Source organism: Melitaea cinxia, chromosome 23, assembly GCF_905220565.1.
Source record: "Melitaea cinxia chromosome 23, ilMelCinx1.1, whole genome shotgun sequence".
Classification (NCBI taxonomy): Eukaryota; Metazoa; Arthropoda; class Insecta; order Lepidoptera; family Nymphalidae; genus Melitaea; species Melitaea cinxia.
Genome location: NC_059416.1, coordinates 11,295,643 through 11,313,478, shown reverse-complemented (window position 1 = coordinate 11,313,478; position 17,836 = coordinate 11,295,643). Strand labels below are relative to the sequence as shown.

The window sequence follows — 17,836 nt, the reverse complement described above, 5'->3', positions numbered from 1 at the left end:
TTAAACTTTGTGAAGGGTCTGCCTGACATGGCCAACGTTTTATGTTCAAATAAGTGGCACAGCAGGTAAATTATTATTTAAATTATAGATTTTTAAGAATTGCTATTTCATTGTCATAATAATAAGAAAGTAATTCATAATTACAATTAATATTATCAGAAACAATGGAAGAGGCAGAGGAAAAATTAATAAGATTAAAAAGAACCCCTATTCTTCTCTACCAATAATGAGTAGTCTGCTAAAGCAAAAGTGGCTGCTGTTGAAAAAACTTTCAAATTAAAAGCTTTAGCATAGGATTGATTAAAAATAGATAATATATTTAGCCAAATAGCTTTAGAGTTAACTGACGAACCCACTGAAATTGCAGGTAATATTTATTATTTAAAATGTAAATATTGTTGATTAATTTCTAATAATTTTTTTACAAGGTATATATATTAATTGATATAAATTTATTTTTAATCATTAATTTTTGAACTGAAATTTTATTTCAAATTTTTTCATTCCACTAGAACCTAAGAAATAAAAGCCAAAAAAATGTAACCAAAAAATAGTGAAGAAACAAGCCTAAAAACATAGTCTCGAATGGTCATCTACATCAATAGCATCTTTGATATCTTCATCACCACCGTCATCATTATGTAAACCTATAGAAATAAATAATGAAACTAAATAAAACGAATTAATGACAGTACTAACTATATTGTTGACTCAAAAAAAAAGGAAAAAATTAGTTCATAATCTACACCATACCACCTTGATCATCTTCATCATCACCATCAACTAAAAGTAGAAAAATAAGAAAAATCCACTCTAATTTGAAGGAAATAAATATGCGTATGGAAATAGCACATGAAGACAGTACATTAGCAACAATTGCTGATAATCCCTTATCATCATCATAAATCTGAAACATAAGCTGAAATGAATATATTAGCAGCTAGATCATCATCAACAAAAAATACTGTATCCAGTGGTAAGAAAAAAATATATATTGTTTTTAATTTATTAGGATATCTATACTTATTATAATTATTTACAAAATCATAATATAGATTCCATTCTGAAATTGTGGAGTGTTGTAATCGTGATAATATTTATGTATCAATATTTATATTTACATCAGTGTCACAATTTTGAAATTTAAATCATTGTGTTAATTAAAAAAAAAAATTATAATATATAATTTATTTTCAACAGATTCTTTGCTGGAATGTATCAAACATAATTATAACAGTCTATCAAAACAATTAGTGAATTTAAAAGGCCATATCTGCTGATGTTCCCAAATCCTGTCTGTAATAAAAAAATAACAGTTCTCAGCTGTTAGATTTCAGTTTATTAACAGATCCTGAAGGAAATTCAGTGGTCCAAAAATTAGAATTTAAGCTATCAACAATGGAAGATATTATTTTGATAAATTCAATGAAAAATTGAAAGGCGAAAAATATAAAAATAAAATGGTAAGTTTTTAATAAACTATATTCTTATATACAAATATATGAAAGATCTAATATAGTTGCTCTATCTGACAATATTGAAATTGTCATATTTGATTAAATGCTAATCATAATAATTAATTAATCATACAAATAATTATAATAAATTTTCTTTTCCAGAATAAACGTATATACTTTTCTCTTGATGGAAAAAATACTTTTACCCGTAATATGGGAAATATTACTCGTGTTTATATATCAAGAGATGTCATATGTAGCAGTTAAAGCAACTTCAAAAAAAAGTTTTCAAAGATACGACTTTTTCACTTCTATAAAAAGTATGTTAATCTATATATAGTGCAGAATTACTATCATTGATACCTAATTAATTATTTCTTAATTATATGTTATTATTTTATACCTAATAATAATTATTTTTTACTATTACTAATTTAATTACGTACATGATTAATTTAAATTTTGATTCGAAAAGAATCAAGAAAGTATTTTCGATAATAAATTCCATCAAGCATTGTCTGCAGTATTGAATAATGCTAATATAATAATAAAGATTGGGATGGGTACAGGGTATCCAGGATCAAAAACTACCATCTAATGAAGATAAATAAAAACAACTATTTTTTTTGCTGTGTAAAATATTTTGCCAAGCAAACAAAAAGAAAAATTAATTCATAATATTTAATAACAATCATTATTATTATTAACTATAACATAAAAATAATTGATATTTAAAGTAAAAACAAAAATAAATAATACATTTGAAAAATAAATGGAAATAAATATGTTTTTTTTTTTCAATCGGATAAGTTTTATTTCTGTTTAAGTGCACAATAAAGTGTATTGTTATGTTATGTTAAGTTAAATATATATAATATGTTATTTTAAATATACATAGTATGTTAAGTAACATAATATCATTTCTTGTTTTTTTTTGACGTGACGTCTAATAAATCGATTAACGCCGGCTTCGTTACGCTCATATGTATGCTTGTGCCGCATCTATCTGATCGGCCTATGCATCCGAGGAGATATTTTGTTATGACGGTTGTCACGTTTAACTATCGTCTGTAAACCAATTTTGCAGACAACCAAGTTTTTTAATAAACAATTTTGTCAAGACTGTACATTCGTGTTTTATTTAAAAGGACCGCACTTTTTTTTTTTTTTTGATATCGCAGGGTAACCCATTTACGGGTGATATCCAGGATGCCAGGGTAGGCATTCTTAGACCGTATGTCGGCTTAGTACTTGGGGGTGCACTACCGACCAAAACCCCTGCGGGAGCCTTCAGCCGCTTTAATTGGAGGGTCCCGGATCTGCAGGCAACAGGATCCCTCCAGCGACAGGCTGGCCTCGGCGAAAAGACCAGACTTCTCCATGGGACTGTCCGGCTCACCTCTGAACAATCCCGACGACGCCATGTCTAGCAGGACCGGGTTCCCATCCCGGCCCGACATGGGTACAGGGGCCTTACTGGAAACGCATTAAGTAGCGCCTCCTACGCACCCCCGTTCGTCGCCTGCGGACGGAGGCCTCGTCGGCGGCCCCCTCTCATCCGCTCGTCGTTCTCCTTCTGGAACATTACTGTCTCGCAGAAGGAGACCATCGCCTTCCAGGACTCGTCGTCGCCGAGCATCGCGGTAAAAGAATCGCATTGGGCATACTCGATTTGGATCAAGCAACCAAGGACCGGACCGTGCATGCCTGATCAGGACTAGATAAGGCATGTAACGCAGATGATGTATCTGGACCTGACCAGGGAAACCTGATCAGGTCCAGATCAGGTATGACCTGAGATCAGGAAAACCTGATCAGGTCCAGATCAGGTTTTCCTGATCAGGTCCAGATACATCATCTGCGTTACATGCCTTATCTAGTCCTGATCAGGCATGCACGGTCCGGTCCTGACTAGGAAGACGAAAAAATTTCTACTCGGGTGCAAGCGAAACTAATCTTTATCACCTATGAATCTGCAAGCGGCATTCAACCTTAGGGTGGTACACCACTTTCTTGGCCGACGGTACCTCAAACATACAGAAGATCACAGCTAAATTATAATTTCTCAAGTAATGTGTTCCTGTAGTGATTAAGGTCAGGGTAGGGTCTGCAACGCGTTTGCGATACTTCTGGTATTGCAGGCATCTATAAGCTATGATAACCGCTTACTATTAAGCAAGCCATACGCTTTTTTACCATTTTTTTCATTGACATTACTGATATTACTGATTAAAATATTTTTACTGTTGAACTCAATAGGAGATACTGAAAATAAAATAATTATTAGCATTGAAGATTTGTTTTTAGTCTTTGGCTTCGATAGAACGTAATATAAAGAAGAAAGACTATGATTTTGGCGTACAATGATAAAAAAATAAAAAAAATCTCTATTTCCTGATAGCTGTAAGCGATTACCGTAGCTAATTGACGTCCGTAACACCAGAAGCATTGCAAGCGCCACACAGGAACACAATCAAAATGAAAATCAATAATCGAAAAATAGCTTTATTCAAATAGGCCCCAAGAGCACTTTCGAATCTCATTTTACAAATTAAAATTTCAAAAATAAATTATAATTTTTGTGAAAGTAAAGCTACCACCGATTCGGAATGTAGATTCTGCAGAGAAGAATCGGCAAGAAACTCCGCAGTTACTCTTTTGTAAAATAATAATTAAATTTATGTTGAGATACTGTCTGAAAGCAGTTTTAACTGTGATCTTCTAACCTATTATACATATATCTAACTTTATTCCGATTACGATTACGGTTATATATAACTTTAATACAATTTTTCTCGGAATTAACGCGAGGAAAAAGCGGAACATAACTATATATATATATATATATATATATATATATATATATATATATATATATACCAGGATTTGATGATGGGATCCTAGAGAAATCGAGGGAAACTCTCGAAAGTCCGCATAACTTTTTACCGGGTGTACCGATTTTGATAATTTTTAATTTAATCGAAAGCTGATGCTTATCATGTGGTTACATTTAAATTTTATCACGATAGTATAAAACAAAGTCGCTTTCTCTGTCCCTGCACATGTATGTACGCTTAAATCTTTAAAACTACGCAACGGATTTTGATGCGGTTCTTTTTAATAGATAGATTGATTCAAGAGGAAGGTTTATATGTATAAAAACATCCATTAAATAGTGGAGAAATACTGTTATTTTTGAGTTTTCTAATGTTATGTCGTAAATAATTATTTTTTTTTCGCTTAAATTGCAAACGCAGGCTGAACCCTACGAGATTTAATAAAATAATGTACTAAGTATTGTACACATTGAAAAGGTCTACAGAAAACTTCGCGATGGTATATACCTATCTCTTATGGATATCCCACAATAACATTTTTTTGTCATTTACTTTTTACGACAAATAATGGCTAATTTTCGAAGCGATTTTAACCAATACAGTATTAATCCTTATCCAATTAAATACATTAAATATATTTTTTATTTAATATAGATCTATATGGCCCTTTACAACATATGATTTAAATGAATATTTTCGAAGATATTACAGATTTAAAAATCGCGGTACGTAGCGTTTGCGGCAGTTCCGGCCGGGTTTTACTCTAAGTTAACGCGTGCGGGCCACGGGCAGTAATGAATAAATCAAAACTACTGGATCGATTTTAATCATTTTTTCAGTGAATGACATAGGCTATAATTATATTTTATACCCGTGCGAAGCCGGAGCGGGTCGCTAGTATATATATATTATTGTGTGTATGTTAGAAAAATGCTGGTACCATTTTGGTTAAGTAGAGAATAAGTACAGCAAAAATTCAAACATAATTTCCAAATGAATTCATATAAGAACTAGCTGTGCCCTGCGGTTTCACGTGCTTTTATTAAAAAAAAGGTCAGCCTTCATCGGTAAATGCGCTATCCAGCACAAAAATAATTTCAATTCGAAAAAGTTGTTCCTTAGATTCGCGTGTTTAAATAAACAAACAAACTTTTCAGATTTATAATATTAGTTTAGATTACTATCGTACGCTAACATACAGTTGACTAGGTCAAGCTGATTCTAGATTATGCCTTCGCACGATTTTCATGTTAAAGCCTAAGTAAAGTTATGTATATGAGCTATATATCTGCCTCTCTCTGACACACGGGCATGATTCATATACTTTCAGTTAATTTATTTAAGCTGGCATTAAGCTTGGTTAACTGTAGGATTAAAATGGTAAGGACTTTTTATTTATTCAAGTAGGCCTAAAGACAAGCAATTGATGGCAAACAATTACCGTAGCCTATAGATGCCTGCAACACTATAAAAATCGCAAGTCCGTTGCTGACCTTACCACCAATCCACTCAAAAGCTCTGGTCACCTTACTCACCAACAGGAACACAACACTGCTTGAAATCAGCTATTAGCTGTGACCTTCTGTAAAGTCGAGGTATTTTCCCAGTTGTCTACTCCAGATTTTGAGCAGAATATTTCCTAAACATTTTTGACTATCAGATCAAAAATTGACCGCTCCAGCGGGGATCGAACCCGCGTCTCCAACTGACCGTGTCGGCGCTCTAGCCAATTAAGCTATGGAACGATGTACCCGCTAGAGCGAAATTTTTGATATGATGATTTTTATATTCGGTTTAAGCGAACCGTGGCGCCGTCTATAGTGAGTTCTTTACAGAGACCCGTAACTATTCAAAGTTTCATATTACAATGAAAATCTTTGACAGGAGACGACACCATGCTATTTTTAATATGTACGATTTTATTTTTGTGCTACCCGCACATTAGGAATTCTAAACATTTTTGAATATCATATCAAAAATTGACCGCTCCAGCGGGGTTCGAACCCGCGTCTCCGACTGACCGTGTCGGCGCTATATAAGAATATTTTCTGCTGCGCCCTACTTCAGTTGGAATAGGAACACCCCACTACTATGACAGATATAAAAATACTTTTCAACTAAAACTCCACATAAATTATATTATTATGCGCATATATCTATACTAATATTATAAAGAGGTAAAGTTTATAACTTTGTTTGTATGTAGGGGGTAATGTTCGCAAATATTGATCCGATCATGAAAATTCTTTCACTAACAGAAAGCTACACTATTCAGGAGTGACATAGGCTATATTTTATTGTAATTGAACAAAAAATTCAGTAAATAAGAAAAAGATTAAAATATAATATCAAAATGGTAAATAAACTAGCGCTATCCATTGCTATTAGAAAACAATTTATTAGTCTTTCGACGTTATTAATTTAGTCTTATTTTAGTCTATCGACGACGTTTTCTCGATTTTTGATAGATGACGTTGGAGGAACATATTATTTATTTAAGTCCTATAAAATTTGTTCTTTAAAGTGTGTTATTTGGTTCTGTAATTTAAAATATTAAATACACTGGAGCAACATATTATTTATAGCACTTAAGTGCTATAAAATTTGTTCTTTAAATCTTTATGTTATTTGGTTAATATAATAATAATTAACGTCCAACAAAGTGGGCACGGGTCGGCTAGTAATATAATATACGTAAATAACACCATCCTTAGATATTACTACTAAAAAAAAGTTTCCCATTTTAAGTTGATAAGGTTAGTTAGAAGTGACAAAGATATACAGGCAAACGTATGACGGAGTCCAACAAACAGGGCGCCGTTGCCAATTAATACAAACTTTGTACAATTACCGTGAAATATAAATACTTTTTCAAAGCAATCATTTTACAAAAAATATTTAGAAATTAAGCCGTCTAATGAACCATTTCCTACGAATTATTTCCCCGACTCTACATAATTCAATAATAATACCTTTATGAGAAAATATCAAGATTTTAAAGTAAAATAAAAATCTACCGCAATATATTTTTTCCCGCATTTATTTCATTCAAAGCGGTATAATTCCCGGCTCGAAATAAAAAGAAATTTGCTTCTAATGAAAACTCTTTTTGTGAATTTAGAAAAGAAACGGCGAGCTTGATCAATATAAAAGAAGCATAATTGAGCTGAGCGTAGAGTAAAAATAATATAGATACTTTCACTCGACTGTTTCTGAAAAAGAGCGCTGTTTCCTGAGTTCTGTTAAGAGTTTTAAGTTTTTAGTTAAGTACGTAATTGGTCGAATACCTGTTATATGTATATATATATATATATATATATATATATATATATATCGATTATACGAATTAAATATATGAAATAAATTATATTAATCTAATAGGTACATGAAGATAAAACTTTATTATACAAATGACGATCACTCTCTGTTCTTAGTGCTCTCTGTTGGTCTAGTGGTTCGCGGCTGTGTAGGAGCCTACACAATATTGGTTCGATTCCCAGTCCGAATGAGTATTTTTATTTATAATAATATTTATTTCTGGTCTGGATGTCTGTCCTTGTGAGACTCCCACCGTGCTCTCGTTTAGATGTCTTTCCCGATTGTTATCATAGGCATCTGATAGCGATCGTAACTCATATTAAGGAATATATCCGCCAACCTGCAGTAGGACAGCGTGATTGATTAAACTCCAAACCTTCGATATGGAGAAAGCGGCCTTTTCCCAGCAGTGGGGTGTTACAAGTTGGAGCATGTATATAAGTAAATAGCATTTTGTTTCACATACTTAAACTAACCTTGACATACGTAAATAAAAAGGAAGGACTGACGAAGTCTGTCAAATCTAACTGAGGTAGGGCACAGCAGGAATTTCCTGCTCAAAATATGGAGCAGCCCGACTGGGGTAGCACCTCGACCTTACAGAAGATCACAGCAAAATAATACTGTTTTCAAGCAGTATTGTGTTCCTGTTGGTGAGTAAGGTGACCAGAGCTCCTGATTGGGGATTGGGTCGGCAACGCGCTTGCGATGCTTCTGGTGTTGCAGGTGTCTATAAGCTAGGGTAATCGCTTACCATCAGGTGAGCCGTACGCTTGTTTGCCGACCTAGTGGCATAAAAAAAAAATCATCTGTTTTTATTAATTACTTATAAAAAACGGTTCATTTCGTATTATAACAAATATGAACCTCAAGTAAGTAAATATATAAAAGCCAGGTTATATTTATTTCAAAATGTATTCAAAGGACTCACGCCTCTGCGGTTCCTTGACAGATCGATCGCTTTGACAAATATTTGTAAAGATCACAAGCATTTACCATTCGATGTTTGTATTCGTGGATTTTCACGAGCCCTAGTTCTATATTTATCTATTACAAGTTTCAATATTAGTATTATACTTATAGATATAAAATTTTATTTAAGATAAGTTGTCTGATAATATTCGTAATAATAATTAAACATTTATTAATAAGATTATATTAATAGATAGAATACAGTAAAATAGTATTTTGTTTTTTTCTTATTAATAGAATACAGTAAAATGGTATTTTGTTTTTTTCTCCATAGTGCTAGTGCTATTAATTAGTGTTATAATTGTTGTTTAATAAGTGTATTAATTGTTAAAAATGTAGTTGCGGTGTACAATAAAGTATAAATAAATAAATAAATAAATAAATAACAAAATTCGTTCTTTATTTTTAATAATGCCGCAATTAAAAGGCTTAAAAATATAATGCACATTTATAAAAAGATTTCAAATATTGGTGATAGGGAAAAGATATATGAGATAATAATCGCTCGCTTGCTTTTCAGCCTGCAATATCCAACTGCTAGGAATAGGCCTCTTTTCCCGTGGAACAGAGTTTAATCCACCACGCTGCTCCAATGCGGGTTGGCGCATATATTCCCTGCTATGAGTATCGATCACTATCAGTAGTACATGTAACAACCGGGATCGACGGCGTAATAAATAATAATAAATAAATACAAATTAAAAAAGTGATGTATTAAAGTACTGGCACTAATTTATATATGTCTAAGTTCAAGCTAAAAATTACTTATCCGACTCAAAAATTAAAGAGATGATTGACCGTATTTTGATTATTTTGTGTTTCTCGTCAAGATTTCCTTTATTTTTTTATTGTCAACAAGTCGAGCCTGTTTTGTCTATTCCACAGATACTCTATATTATAAATGACAATTTGCAAAGTATTTCACGAAGCGAGCGCTCGAATCGAGGTTTTTAGCTTTTTACCTCTGAGTTATGTCCGCATTCGAAGGATAAAAGTTAATGAGGTGCAGTACTTGAGATTCAGACCCTTTTCTGGGTTTGACCGGAAGGTTTAAAAATATAGCATGAGTTTTTGAAGTAAAACTTAGTTAGGGAGTAAGCTGGTGAATACGTGACGAGAGTGTTAGGAAAAGTGTAATCGGGTGAGGCGAAGGGAAATTGAGAAGAAGATATAAGTAGAGTAAATGGAGCTAAAGGAGTTGACTTCAGTCGTGTGGTCTAAGCCACACTCGTTTTTTAAAATACTATTTCAGCTTACAAACCAAGCAGTCGAAAGTTATACATAGCTTATATACATAATAAAAATTCGTCAATATAAATTAAAAAAATAGAATCTTATTTTTAAAAACAAATTTGTGTTGATGGTAAATATTTCCATTCTTTAATAATTGTCAATCTTTTTTTTCCAAATTTTGTATTTATAATCCTTGTTTTATTATTGTGTTATTATCATTGTATGCAGACTAGTATCATTTATGTTTACGCTATCTGAACGCAAAGTCTGATTATGTGACAATAAACTAATTTTTGGGGAAGACACTGTGGCCTGTAACACGGCTTGTTTAAGCTACCAGGGGTCGCAGGGCTTTTTCATAATGTAAACTACATAATTTAAGCAAAATAAAAACTATTTTATTTATTTATTTATAATTAAGATCTGTAAATAAAAGGAAATTTTTATAATTCGTCATAGTAGATTTATAATTTAGTAGACGTAGTTACTTTTATAAGTGAGTCATTGACATCGAGATGATATGTTCGATTGGTTCCATATCCCGTTGGTAAAATTAAATACAAAAATCTTAGGGGAGAAATAAAAAAACAGCAGGTAATATTCTGGTCAAAATCTGGAGCGCCTGGGAAAGTACGTTCGGCCACGAAAGTAGTGTACCAGTTTTGATTTAGTTTCCTCATCATTACAGCCTATACAGTCCACTGCTGGACATAGGCCTCCACAAGTTTACGCCAAAAACAACGTGAACTCATGTGTTTTGCCCATAGTCACCACGTTGGGCAGGCGGGTTGGTGACCGCAAGGCTGGCCTTGTCGCACCTATGACGCTGCTGCTCGTCTACGGCCTGTGTATTTCAAAGCCAGTAGTTGGATGGTTATCCCGCCATCGGTCGGCCCCTCAAGTTCCAAGGTGGTAGTGGAACGGCGTCATCCCTTAGTCGCCTCTTACGACACTCACGGGAAGAGAGGGGGTGGCCATATTCTTTAGTACCGTAGCCACACAGTAGTGATTTAGTTTCCTGGTCATCGAAAATTACAACAAGGTTCGTTATTAAATGATATTACTGAAAGAGACATATAATAATGACGTAAACCTAATTGATAAGTGTTCATACGTTATTATTATACATGACATTTTAAAAACTCTATTAGGTATAAACAATATTGTTATCAATAATCAGATAAAGACGGCAATAGAAGTTGTCAGATCGATTGCAAGCGAAACTAATCTTTATCACCTATGAATCTGCAAGCGGCATTCAAACTTAGGGTAGTACACCACTTTCTTGGCCGACGGTACCCCAAACATACAGAAGATCACAGCTAAATTATAATTTCTCAAGTAATGTGTTCCTGTAGTGATTAAGGTCAGGGTAGGGTCTGCAATGCGTTTGCGATACTTCTGGTATTGCAGGCGTCTATAAGCTACGGTAACCGCTTACTATTAAGCGAGCTATACGCTTTTTTTCCATCCTATTCGTATAAAAAGGTATACGTATAATAAAGGTAAGGTATGGTGAGAACCATTATCCATGATGACATTAGAGATATTACTGATTAAAATATTTTTACTGTTGAACTCAATAGGAGATACTGAAAATAAAATAATTATTAGCATTGAAGATTTGTTTTTAGTCTTTGGCTTCGATAGAACGTAATATAAAGAAGAAAACTCATAAAATATTCGTTCGGACCAATCGCAAATAAAAGCAGGAGATAGGTAAATACAAAAATGTTTTCTTTGAGGGATTCGCATATTACCCTCGAAAGTATCAAGTACATATTTGTCGTTAAAGGGATTAAACGTGCTAAAAGGGGTCAAGGGACGGTCGTACACTATATATTAAAATGTTTATAAATTTATAACAATATATAAGACACCACCTTCAAAACTTACTTTTGTATCAGTTTCGTCTTCGTAGAGTTAAATTTTGACGACGGTCGGCACTGGTTTGTGTCTATTGCGCTGACGGTTACGGGTACGATCCTCGCGCATGACAAACATGTGTATTGGCCATACAGAGTTAAATTAGGTAGGTTATATATATCCGCCAGCCCGCATTGCAGCAGCGTGGTGGATTAAGCTCTGATCCTTCTCATACATAGGGAAAGAGGCCTGTGCCCAGCAGTGAGATATTACAGGCATAAGAGTTAAGTTTTGTACACCATTATTAAGTCAAAGATTTGAATTTACTCTTTCAATACTAAATGCGCATTAAATAAAGTTATATAAAGATTTAATAAATATAGTTTATTATGCACTTTAATTATATTAGCACTCCATTGTGACATTTTCGTAGTAGCAGTTCAGGTATTCTAGCGTGATTCGTACCGTGACGTGACACGCGTCACGTCGTCCTTGCTCACACCAAGAGTGATTTAAATATTGTTTTATATAAGTTTTGAAAAAAATATCACGTTTCTTAAAACTCCATTGTTTTTAATTTTCAATCGAAAATGGCTGCTCCTTGTGCTATTTTGTTTTCCCCTTGTATTTTGGTAAATGTAATTGGCGTATTTTTTCTGCAATGGGTCATATAGGTGGCTCCAACTTTTATCCTTTGTATGAGAAAAGGGAAATATATCAGTGGGACAGATACACTATGACTGGCGTTACAATATCATGACATTCTCATGGTTCCAGCTATACTTTTTTTATACATACATGCCTTACGGCTCACCTGATGGTAAGCGATTACCGTATACTACTGACGCCTGAAGCCCTAGAAGCATCGCAAGCGGGTTGCCGACCCTACCTCCAATTCATAGGAGCTGTGGTCATCTTACTCTCCACAGGAACACAACACTGCTTGAAAGCAGTATTATTTAGTTGTGATCTTTTGTAAGGTCGTGGTAATTCCCAGTCTGGTTAATCCAGATTTGGAGCAGGATGTTTTCTGCTGTGACTTCATTATTTCAGCCTGTTGCAGTCCACTACTAGACATAGGCCTCCACAAGTTCGCGCCAAATATGCGTGAACTCATGTGTGTTGCCCATAGTCACCACGCTGAGCAAGCGGGTTGGTGACAGCAGGGCTGGCTTTGTCGCACCTAAGACGCTGCTCTGTCTGTGTCTTTCAAAGCCAGCGGTTAGATGGTTATCCCGCCATCGGTGGGCTTCTTAAGTTCAAAGGTGGTATTGGAACCTTGTTATACCTTAGTCGCCTCTTACGACACCCACGGGAAGAGAGGGGGTGGTTATATTCTTTAGCGCCGTAGCCACACAGCACTGCTGCGACTTACCTCTGTTAAAGTACCTAAGTTTATTGCCAGGGAATTAAGAATAATGTATCATTTCTTTTTTCATAAAAAAGTATACATAATTTCCAGTTTATCAACATAAACTTCGCTTTAAAAATCTACAATCTATATAAATATAGAATACTATACAGTCATAATATAGCCTATTATAAGCAGTATTACATAACGGTGTAACGGACGGCAAAATTACTGTAACATTAATTTAGCATTAGCAACAAAACAACTGCTATAGTTCAACGGTTTTTGATACACATGCCGTTCATTTTGATTCGTAAGTTATAACGATCCCGGATCACGCTATCGGGTTTTTTCGCGAACTATATATAAGGTTCGTGTTTGAATAGTGTTATTATATTAAATTGATTCCTTCAATAAAAAATAATAGCCACTGTTTTCATTTATTTTTATAAATGTCGTTAAGACTGTGGCTTACATCCACTTAGGTGAACTATATGGAACTATATGGAACGAAAAATATCTACCCTCTTTGATGATATTTTCAAAGCAAATGTCAATACTATGAATACTATAAAGCTAATTAAAATTTGTCTTTGGACAAAAGGGTTTATAAAAACAATTTTATATTTAAAATTAAAGAAATGGAAACGAGAGACATGTTATCGATTTGGAGGCTGTATTTCTGACTCCATTAAAATATATTAATACATTTATGTCTTGACCTTCCAAACAAATCTAGGAATTAATTAAGATCTATGTTTTGTCTCCGTACTTAATTCTATGTACTGCTCGGTGACAATACTAAGTCAGTGGGAACAGTTACGCACTTATCTAAGACGGAGGGCTGTAGTGTTTGCATAACTAGCTTACTTTCGTCTTTTAATCCACCAACTTGAATTGGAGCAGCGTGGTGGATTAAGTTCCGACCCTTCTCCTACATATTACAGGCTGAAGCGAACCGCACCGCAAGCAACACAAATCATATGGCTATTTTCTGCCGTGTTAGATAAACAATGATGTTATTACATAAAAATGTTGAAATATTACTTCTAATCTCGATAATTTATTTTTGACACATTGTAACATAAAAATAACATCAAAACACAACCCTTCATGACAGCATAAGTACACACACATTCGAAACACACTAATCTTTATTTACATAAAGATTTTCCTCAATATAAAGTTACATATGTACAAACAGACGTACATCATCATAAAGATTATTAGGTCGGAAGCAATAATGGCGAATTTGTAATTTCGAAATTTATGTTAGAATCGAATACTCTTTATCGTCGCTGAGTTTGCGGGAAAAAATATTTATAGAGAAAATGAATTATCGTCTCATGCTTCAGCGATTTTCTGAACTGATTGGCGAAGCGGTGTTAAATTTATTCTTTTAATGCTGCGTATAGATTGGTGCTGGTAAAGCGTAAAGCATATTGTACAAAAGATTTTTTTTTAAATATATATTTCATATTTTAATGATGAACTTGATGATGATGAAGTACTTAATTTATTATTCAGAATACTTAAAAGTTTACAGATTTAAGTTCTCGTTATCGTTGTTATGTGTATGTATTTGCGTTGTTAATATTTTTTTTCAAAAAAAGAAATTTGAAAAATAGTTTTCACTTACATAAATGTAAAAACACAAAAATAAATAAATAAATCATTTTTACAATACTGGGGAGAAGTGGTCGCCATCTTGTATCTTCTCTCTAGCAAGTAGACATTTAGAAAGCGTTTTATGTGTATGTTCATGGATGTGTATTTTCAGCAAAACCTCCTTCATATACGGCATTGATCAAAGGATTTGGTACACGTAGGCCTATTACCAGATACACAGGCCACATATAATGTTGATAAATACATACCATACTAGATATACACAATACGCTGTTTACCTAAACGAGGCCATTCGTGCTACGTTTCTCATATGGTTGATCGGTTCAAACGCGCGACAGGCGCGAAGCGAATAAAGCGTTCTTGTACATGCGACTTTGGAACAAGGTCTGACTTTAAAAATGCTGCAAATGTCACTTAGACAGAAGCTATTCTTTTGAGAAAGAGAAAACGCACCTTGGATAGTCACTGCACCAAAGGTCACTGCACATTTTCAATTTCAGTCTCTTTTGTTAAACATTTTCTTTGACGTGAGAACGTCTAAAAAACCGATGAGCGCCGGCTGCATGCACGAAAAAGGATGACTCATTGTCCCGTAACGCTCATTGTACGCTTATGCCGCATCTATCTCTCTTCCACTCGATTGGCCTACGCGTCCGGGGAGATGTTTGGTTACGACGTTGTCACGTTAAACTATCATCCTTAAACCGACTTTACAGAGAGCCAAGTTTTTTTAGAATATGTGAATGAAATATAAATAGAAATATATCTACCAAAATATAAAAATAATTTGATATTCGGTGCTGAAAGTGGATGAAATTTTTCAAATAAAAAAATAATAAAGCTTGCAATCAGATATATGTGTATGTCGGAACGTGCACGGCCTCTTTAAGTCTACACGACCCTGTGAGCACCCGTTGACCTAGAAAGAAGAGACAATATAGGCTGATGGGCGCGGGAATTCTGGCTTTTACATTTTCTACAATTTTTAGTATATTTGAAAGATTTCAGTTTGTCTTATTCATACTTTTTAACATATAAAAATCATATGTGACTACTGGATGAGTTTTAGAAAAAATGTAAAAATGTGTTTGGTGGCAAATAAAGAAAACCGACTTCAATTATACCAATGAAAGCAGTCTGAATGCGGATTATTAAGTATACTCACTCAAAAAGTACTCGTCAAATTTAAATTGAATCAAACGATGTGCCCCAACTTTTGATTAAAAAAAATCATTAACATCGTTACCTCCTTTTTTAGGGCACAGCAGGAATTTCCTGCTCAAAATATGGAGCAGCCCGACTGGGGTAGTACCTCGACCTTACAGAAGATCACAGCAAAATAATACTGTTTTCAAGCAGTATTGTGTTCCTGTTGGTGAGTAAGGTGACCAGAGCTCCTGAGGGGATTGGGGATTGGGTCGGTAACGCGCTTGCGATGCTTCTGGTGTTGAAGGCGTCCATAAGCTACGGTAATCGCTTACCATCAGGTGAGCCGTACGCTTGTTTGCCGACCTAGTGACATAAAAAAAAAACCTCCAGTAAAATTTACGTGGTGACACACATAAAAATACCTTCGAATTGTGTCATGTAAGAGCGATTCCAATTGAACTGTGCGCTCAAATGTGCACCTGAATACGTGATCATAAACGCCTTTGACATCTATTCGATTGTACTAGATTCGGACTAGTTGGTACAGGATTTTACCGGTTTTAATTAACAGTATGTATAATCTAGGATTAGGAGACGGATGTATCAAGAGAAAAAAAATAATAACACGGGTGTAATACGGCTTTGAATAATAGTACAGTTTTTTTTTGCTATAATTAGTTTCTGAAATGTGTTTATTTTGATTTTTTATTTTAATTATTCGACATAAATAACAGATTAAGATTATACCTATTTTGTGATATCCTAAATAACAAAAATGTTAAATTTTATTTTAGGTAATTCTTTTGAATTTTTTTTTATACAAATTTTTCTCACCACGACAACGAAAGCAATAATTGTGTTCGAAAACGAAAAAAAAAAAAAAATTTTTAATTACATCGACAAATAACACAACGTAGGTATGTAGACTAAAAATAGTCAAGGAAATAAAATAAATACGCGTAATCAAAGATTACTCAAAAAGTAGTAATCGGATCTCGATCAGATTTAATGGAAACTACAAGACAATCATCAGCTTTCGATTAAAAAAGAATCATTGAAATCGGTCCACCCAGTAAAAAGTTCGGCGGTAATTTACAAAAATAAAAAATACAATCGGATTGAGAACTCCCTCCTTTAATGGAAGTCGGTTAAAAAAGTTACTGTCGCACCTGAATAATGTGAATTGAAAAAAAATCGTTATTTTTTTCTGATTATTATACATCTGTTAAAGTCAAGGGTATATCTTGACTTACGTCACTATTCACATGAGACACAGATTTATAAATGTTTAAAACTACATTTTGACAAGTATGGTATTATGACAATATATTTTATTTATAACTATCTGTGCTCGCGACTTCTTCCGCGTGAGATTTAACAAAAAAAGTTATTGTTCAGTTCGCAGAGTGATAAAATAAATAAATTTCTGAAATGAAAGTAGCCTAAGTTACTTCTTAATAACATCAGCTATCTGCCAGAGAAAGTCCCGTCAAAATCAGTCCAGCCGTTTCAGAGATTAGCTGGAACAAACAGACAGACAGGCAGACAAAAATTGTAAAAAATGTTGTTTTGGTATATATACCGAGTATATAGCCATCTGCCAGTGAAAGTCCCGTTAAAAGCGGCCCAGCCGTTTCAGAGATTAGCCGAAACAAACAGACAGACAGTCAGACAGACAAAAATTATAAAAATGCTATTTTGTTATACGCACCGTGTAAACATATATATAAATTTAGTTAAAAACGGTTATTTTAATATTCCAAACAGATACTCCAATTTTATTTATTTGTATAGATGTTAGCAGGTAAGTAGATTATACATATATAGGTATGTATATAGTCATGTATATGTTAAAATTTTTAACGTCTCCTTCTAAGTAAAAACAAGCTTACCATAAATTTGGGTGTAAGATAACAATACAATTTCATAAATGAGGTATTTAGCGTAATATTGGCTGAATCCACAAAGATTCAAAAAGATTATTATGGTTTTATGATTATACTTAACTGAAATATATCAGTCTG

At 33.8% G+C, this 17,836-nt stretch overlaps 1 protein-coding gene and 2 long non-coding RNA genes across 3 annotated transcripts in view; 2 read left to right on the top strand and 1 right to left on the bottom strand.

Moving 5' to 3' along the window:
- The window catches only part of LOC123665033 (octopamine receptor beta-2R), a 251,186-nt gene that overhangs the window by 44,395 nt on the left and 188,955 nt on the right, over positions 1–17,836 (bottom strand). The gene's annotated exons all lie outside the window — the stretch shown is intronic.
- Positions 7–830, top strand: LOC123665034. Its single transcript, XR_006744967.1, has 3 exons — positions 7–65; positions 160–367; positions 513–830. It is a non-coding gene; the product is annotated as an uncharacterized LOC123665034 (long non-coding RNA).
- Positions 1,378–1,883, top strand: LOC123665037. The gene is made up of 2 exons (XR_006744969.1): positions 1,378–1,463; positions 1,620–1,883. It is a non-coding gene; the product is annotated as an uncharacterized LOC123665037 (long non-coding RNA).